General features: G+C 29.1%; 1 long non-coding RNA gene across 1 annotated transcript; it reads right to left on the reverse strand.

The window, feature by feature from the left end:
• Positions 1-2,416: 2,416 nt before the first annotated feature.
• LOC107847213 lies at positions 2,417-5,283 on the reverse strand. The gene is made up of 3 exons (XR_001667354.2): positions 5,221-5,283; positions 3,043-3,165; positions 2,417-2,615 (listed from the first exon to the last, which is right to left on the reverse strand). It is a non-coding gene; the product is annotated as an uncharacterized LOC107847213 (long non-coding RNA).
• Positions 5,284-8,319: the final 3,036 nt, after the last annotated feature.

The raw sequence follows: 8,319 nt of genomic DNA on the forward strand, positions 1-8,319 counted from the left end.
ATAAGTGAGACAAGAAATAAAAGATGCCTCGCGCTGTCGTCGTCACCGCTCGCTCGGCTTCGGCTTCAGATTTGGATTTAGATTTGGATTTGGATTTGTCAAACGATCGATCGATGAGATCTATCTTTTTGGACAAACTTTATTTGACGAAATCTGACGAAAACTTCATTTATATGCATGCAGTAACTGTAACAGATGCAATGTTTCGATAGAACTGATGCACTGTTTTGACTGAACTGATGTACTATTTCTTTTCGACTGAACTGATGCATGCACTGAACTGATATACTATTTCTGTTTCGACTGAACAGATGCAATTCTTCAATGAAGTGATGCACTGTTTCGAGCAGGTGCACCATTAGGTGAAATGGCATACTACTTCGGCAAAAATGTTGCAGACATGCATTTTCAGAAACATCACTCCATTTAAGCGAACCAATGCCACATTTTCGAAGAGGCATCTGCTAGGCTATATAAACCTACTTTCCTTCACAGGTTTTGACATGAAATTTTCAGAATAAAAACTCTCTTCTTTTCTTTACAAATATTCCGTGTGATCAATCAAAACGTTTTGTGCGTTCGAAGAATCCGCCTATTTGAAGTACCGCTATAGTCGGATTGAAGGCCATTTTATCCTGCGAGGAAGATTCCATAACCTCGGGTACAGTGAGGGGAATTATTCCTTAAGGAAAGTCCGTGAATTCGGACGATCTGGTCTTATTCATTTCTGTTTCATCTATTTCTGAAAAATAAAATACACCTCTTGGAAAGGTCATTTTGATCTTGTGTTGAGGGTATTTGATATACTTTATTGTGTTCTTGTTTATATACTTGAACTTTAGTTGAAGTTGTTATTTCTACTATACAGATTCTGCGTACCCGTAGAAGGAAGACAACAATATTTTATAAAATTCAACGAATTTAATCTTTGTGAAAAATGTAAAGTTTAGTAACAAATGTCGATGAGTTAGTAGCTAAGTAAAATAATTAGATTTTAAGATCATGCGAAACTTATTTTTTATGAATATTATTATTCACGCCTAAACAAAAATAAAATAATTTATGTTAAGAATAAATTTATGTAGATGCATTTATAAAGAACACACATGGCATCAAGACAGACTAATTCTTCATTAAATAGTCTAGTATGCATAAAAACATGGTAACATTCATTTATATTGTGAGATTTTTTAAAATAACGATTAAAAATAAATTAGTAATAAACTTGGAGTGGAATATGAATTCATAATTGAAATAAGAGGTAAATAATTGTAATAAATTAAGATAAATAATAATGATACAAAAATACCTCGTATATTATAGTGCATATTTAAATATATCTTGCATTTTAATCTTTTCGAAATCTAAAAAAAAGAATACTCAAGCAAATATTAAAAAGTGAAATTTTAGAATTATTAGCTTATCAAAATGTATTAACGAATAAATTTTACCAAACATTCGAGTTTAGCGATTTGTTTTTTCCTATTAAATTAGTTTTTGAAATTTCATTCATTATTTTTTGGGACATGAAAATTACTACGTCCATCTTATTGGAAAGTCTCTTTAAAGTAAGACAACCAACTAAACACTTGGCCCAAAATTTTAAGATTTGCTAGTCTTTTAAAGAAAATTTGCTTCTACGGACTAATTAGTTAAGCGTTAATCGCAACATCATGATAATAATATACTATTTAAGAGATCGACACATAATAGAGCAATTATAAAATAATAAATAAAGTTATCTCAAACAAACTTAATAAAAAAGTAGAGTTAATTATCATTCTAAAGCAGATCATAATATGATATGAATAAATTAAAGGAAGAACGACTAAGGGGTACTAGACTCCGTTTCGAAGCTTGAACTTCTAATTTTACGATTCTGGGGCTCTTGTAATCCTAGTAGTGATTGACCCGATGCTTGGGTTAAAATGAGTTTCATTGTGAAACTCCAACTTCCGTGTTAACATGTGAAAAAAAGAGATAAGGATTAATAATCGATAAACAAATCTGCATATTGAGACATAGCACAAAGATAAGTACACAAACAAACAAATAAATAAATAAATAAATGAATGAATTTTCCATGGTTATGGTATATGGTCCACTACTTAAGTGATGATAAGTCTCTAATTTTTGCTAAATTTACAAAAGTGCTTTTAATAATCAAATTATGTTTGGATAATTTTTTTCAAGAAGTGCTTTTTTGAGACAAATGACCAAAAAGGACATCTATCAATAGACTTTTATTACTAAAATCAATTTATAGAGATTTTTTTTTAAATATCTATTATAATATTTTTAATTAATTTTTTTTATTTAATTAAAAGGTACGTACTCTAGAATTTTCAATCAATATTTATATACATAAATACATTAAAAAAATTAAATGGAGATATATTACTTAAAACATCAAACAAAAATGAATATAAAAGTTATTTCATAAATTAAATCACTACATATGGAAAATTAACGACAAAAATAATTGGCCCTTCATACATCACAAAAATTTTCAACGATTTCATCCCTAATTTTATCACGCAATGTCTTCATACTTGTAGAACATCTGTCTTGTATTTCTGAAGGTATACCAAAAGGCTGGTCTGCTTCTTCAATCTCTGTGATGATGTCTTCATTAGCATAATAGTTAAAATCTTTATCAGTAGTAGAGTGTTGTCGTATGAAATTATGTATAACCATGGTAGTTGTAACAAGATGAACTTAAGTTTTGAATTTAAAAGATGACATTGAATGTAGGAGAGCAAATCTATTTTTCCAAACTCCAAATGTTCTTTCAATTGTACATCTTAAATTGGAGTGAAAGAAATTGAAAGTCTCATTTAAATTTCTGAAGTTAGAATTACGTCTGAAATCAGGGAGATGATAACGTTCCCTTTTATATGGTCCTAAATAATCAATCATTGTTGAATTACCCGAGTCCACTAAATAATATTTATCTACATCAACATAAGAAAAATTAATTAATTTATGTAAAAATAATATAATTTATAAAATAATACAAAATATAATATTAAATTCACTAACCTGGTGGTGGATGAGGAAAATTAAGATCTGATCTTTTAAGTGCTTGATTAAATATCCTAGCATCATGTGCAGTACCTTCCCATCCAGGCCATACAAATGTGAAACACATGTCCCAATCACATACTGCCATAACATTTTGAGAAGTGAAATCATATCTACCAATATATTTAATTTGATCCTTCGAAGGAACAATACACGATACATGTGTTCCATCTATAGCTTCAATGTAATTTTTAAAATATGGCCAATACCTTTTATCTTCTTTTAGTTTAAGATGTATATCATAAAAGGTTGAATCTTTTATCTTAATAATATCCATATCCAATTTCAAAAACGCATATAAAATATGATGAAAATGTCTATTAACAGTTTCTCTCGAATGTTGAAACCTTTCCTGGATCATTCGATTTCCAACACCATAACCTACTACCATTAAAAACATAGCAACTATCTCCTTGATGGTCATATTTCTTGTTGCTTTTAAGTTATATTGTTCATTTAAAGTCTTGCACAACTCAAGAAAAATATATTTGTTCATTCTAAACATTTCGTAACATCGTCGGTCATGTCCTTCAAGTACTTCTTTAATGAAATAGAAACCTATATGAAGAGAATTTCTACATGGAAACTTTAAGAAAAACTTCATGAAATATTCTGTTGCTAAAGTGATGCTGGAAATTGCCTTATCAAAAACAATATTATTATCATTATTACTTTTATTTTTAATTAAAACTTCTTCATCAGACACATCATCATCAAACGCATTACAATTATTTCTAGCCAATGACATATCTATAAAAAAATTAAAAAAAAAATTAAATTTAATAATGTAAAATTGACAATTTATTGCACATAGAATCATAGTGTAAATTATTCAAATATAAAACTAAATAACTTGAATAAACAAACTTTTATAGCTAAAAAAAACCCAATTAAAAGAAAAAAAAATCATATGTTTTAAAAGCAAATCATAATAAATAACATCATAAATCTAATCCTTATGAAGCATGGTCTTCCTTTCTAACTATTGTAATTGCAATTCTGCATCTTTTTGTGCTAAGAACATTTCTCTCATTGATTGTTTGACAAGTAAATCACATACTTTCCACCATAAATCACTACCAACAATCATACCAGGCAAATTGCGAACTATAGTCATTGCATTTTTAATACTAAATGAACTTTCTCTCGACTCTGTTGAAGTGCGTGATTCAATGCCGTCAGCAATTCTCTCAATTAATGAACTAATTTTCTGACTAGGATTATTTTTTTCGTTTCTGTTGATACCTTTCTTTTTCTTCTAGTATCACTCTCACTATTACTTTTTTTTTTCTGTTTCAATTAATTCTTCTACACCATCAAAAGTTATATATTCTTCATTATTTATTGGAGTATCAAACTCAAATGGTTGCTCAGATTGAAACCATCTACTCCTATGTATACCATCTGGTAAAACTCCAGATGATGGTGCCCACGCATGTTTGCCAGTAGCAACAACATCCTTAAAACATATCTCCATTTGAGTTAAATATTGTAAGCCTTTTTCTTTAAATTTCTCTACATCTGGATTTCCCTACAATAATGAGAAGAAATAGGATAGTTATTAGTGACCAAAATAGTAAAATAACTTATCAAGTTTAATTGAATTATATGTAATAAGATTAGAAGTACCTTTATTTTTCTATCCCACCATTTAACACTCGCTTGAATGGTTTTCTTTTCGCTATCCCAACCTAAACCAGTTTCCTTTCCAACTAAAGTGTCCTATTCTTTTCAAGTGTTTTTAAGATTATCCCATTTATTCTTTAATTTGACTTTATCATATTTTTTTCTGGTTCTAGCGTTGAATCTTGTCACCAAATTAGTCCATCCAGTTTTGTTGAAGTGGGTACCAGGGCGATTTCCAGCGATAACTTCATCCACACATAAATTTAAAAATAACTCTATGTTTTCTGTACTCCATTTAACCGTCTCAACATTACTCATTTTCTATGCATTAAAGATATATGATTAATAATAATAACATTACACAAAATAGTGAAATGAAAATATTATTATCAAAATAAAAACTTAACAAAATCAAAGAATTTCACAGACAACGATATTATCACATATGCTATTATATGTATGCACATAAAAAATTTAATTATATCATGATAATTATTAAAAAAAACATACCTTCAAATGAGAAAGAAATTTTGATTCAAAAAATAACTTATTAATAATAAAGATGACTTTATATTTTGAAGAGTAGTAAAATATATGTATATATGAGAAATATTATCTGTATTTATAGATGAAGGAGAAGGTGTGCAATACGCTAAACTCGTTGAATGAATAGAAGGTTTGAAGAAAAGGTCAAATAAATATTTATTTAGAATCTATCTTCTTTTTGTTACCTTATTTTTTGGATTCATTTTACTTTGTCAAATTTACTAAAATTTAGCAAACACTATATTCATGTTTACAAATATCTAAATGAGATAATATTTGTTATTTTTTTCCTTTTCTTTTGAATATGTCTTTACCATTTCAATTCTAAAATTAAGTAGCCAAATTCATATATGTATACTACCTGATGACAAATATTTAAAATAAAATTCTATCTATTATTCATTATCTTTTTTTAATATATTTTTACGGTGTCAAAATTTACTATGAATAAGCAATCATCATATTCATATATATATATACACTATATATGTATACTACCTGATGACAAATATTTAAAATAAAATTCTATCTATTATTTGTTAGCTTTTTTAAATATATTTTTACGTAGTAAAGATTTACTACGAATAAGCAGTCATCATATATATATATACATATATATATATATACATATATATATATACATATATATATATATATATATATATATATATGTACAATCTTTTAACAAATATGTCCCTTTTCATGAATTATTTATTAAAAATTAAATATTTGAAATTTTTTTTATATGTGATGTCAAAGTACAATCTTGTAACGTGATTCATTTGTTAATTATTATCATTAATAATAATAAAATAACTTATATATTCTTTAGTCATCATCATTAATGATATTTTCAAATTTATTTAAAGAAAATGAGCGAAAATAAAATAAAAATATATAAAATCATAAAGAATTATGATTTAAATATGAAATGTAAAATTTTAAAAATCAAACGTTAATCAAACTTGTAAGATATGTTAATATATATATCTTTCATAAATAAAATAATTTTCTGCTTTTGTTTCTGCTTTTTTTAAGAAGCAGAAATTTTCTGCTTCTTCCAAGCAGAAAAACTGCTTCTGCTTATTTTTAAAAGCACTTTTGAAAGTTTATCAAACACCCTCTTTTTTTAAAAAAGTGTTTTTTCTTCAAAATAAGTGCTTATTTTGGGAAATAAGCAATCCAAACATGCTATTAGACATGAGTCCACTTAACACATTACAATCACACGGACATGAAAGTAATAAAGGAGAGAGGTTGTGGGATGCTGCCCGTGCCCCATTTTGTATAAATCAAAATTAGATTAGACCTCTAAGATAACCATTCACCTTACGTCTTCAAAGGATAACATCTAAAATCTTTACATTTTTTTTCTTTTCAGAATCAATCAAACTTCCATCAAGTTTTTTTTCTTTAGACAAAGCTCGAGACAAAATATATCTTCAAAGTGGAATAGCTAAACAACTACACCGACGAGACTTAAAATAAATAGGCATTCACGAAGTCAGGACATCCACATCTGAAAAATACAGTTGAGGACGACATCGAACTCATGGGATCAATCCGCAGATGGTGTGTAACAACACAATGGCCAAATTTGACGCCAAAATATACCATATATTTACATATGGAATCATTTTTTATCAAAATTATGTAGTCAGCTAGTCTAAAAAAAACGACATAAGCTCGATTACGATTGAGGTAAAATCACACCCGCCTCTACGCACCAAAATAACGACAACAAATACCATAACCAAAACTAAATTCAAGTTATGTCATATATTTCATACGCACAGATATAATATCAACTATGGACATGAACACTTGTTCACAAGACCAATCACGACAGTAATAACATTACTCCAAGATCGGAGTTAACCCGTGTTCATGAAGAGAGAAAACAAAATAGAACGAAAGGGTGTGGATTCACACCTTTTCTGGTGAAGCAAACTCGGGCTCAACGTCAAGGATTTCTGGAGGTCAATAGTACCAAACCAAAGACACCAAGTATACCACAAAAAACTAAAAGAATACCTGCGATTTCAATATCCCTCTATACCGAGTTTCTCTCCTTTTGATTTTTCTCTCGAATTCAACTTCTTTTTTTTTAATTTCCTTGTTTTCACTCTAATTTCAAACCCCCTTTTTTTCATCTCAAAAACCTCCATTTTCCTTCTCTAAAAATTTTGTTCTTCGCTTATCCAACTTCTGCTCAAGCAAAACAACACCCCTCCCCATTTATTGGCACAGATCCGAACACAAAAGTCCAAATTTGAAATCTTAAAATAAAAAAACGGGAAGAAGAGGGAAGATTTTGAATTTTCAAATCGAGATCTCCTCCCAATCGGCCTTTTCAAAGCCATTAATGACCGATTTTCAGTAAACTGCAACTGTTTTCTCTGAATCCCTTGTATAGTCGAAATCAAACAGTTAATAATCATTATTTTGTGTTTGTTGAATCCTGATTTTTGGTTTACGGGTTTGTAAACTGACCAAAAAAAGGTATTCTCGCGTGGGGGAGTTGGCAGGTGATGGCCAGCTATGGAGGCAGGTTGGGTTTTCCATTTTGGTGGGTGGTGGAAGAGAGGGATGAGGGAGAGAAGAGGAGAGAGGGTTAACCATTATTGTTGTTTTGGGTAATTGGAAGAGACGGTACTATGGGTCCTTGGGAAGAGTAGGGCTGCATATCGGTCGGTTCGGTTTTGAAAATTATCGTTTTGTATATATGCTAAACCATTAAAGAACCGTTAAGATATCGGTTAATTGCTTGTCGATTTATCGATTTTTCATTGTTATCAGTCTGGTTATCGGGTGAACCGTTACCATTAAACATATCTAATGTTTAATGCCTACGACCCTACTGTTTAGTGATTTTTCTTGTTTCTATGCACAAACTACTAGCACAAACACAAACATTAGAATGTTTACGACACAAAATTTTCCTTGTAAATGACTTGGAAGAGGACTTCCATTATCAGATTCTGCTGTAAAGCTTACGTTTATTCCATATATAAATATACATGTACTCCTTTGAAGTACATGAACAAGTGCTTTTTTAACGTT

Source organism: Capsicum annuum, chromosome 3 (assembly GCF_002878395.1).
Source record: "Capsicum annuum cultivar UCD-10X-F1 chromosome 3, UCD10Xv1.1, whole genome shotgun sequence".
Lineage (NCBI taxonomy): Eukaryota > Viridiplantae > Streptophyta > Magnoliopsida > Solanales > Solanaceae > Capsicum > Capsicum annuum.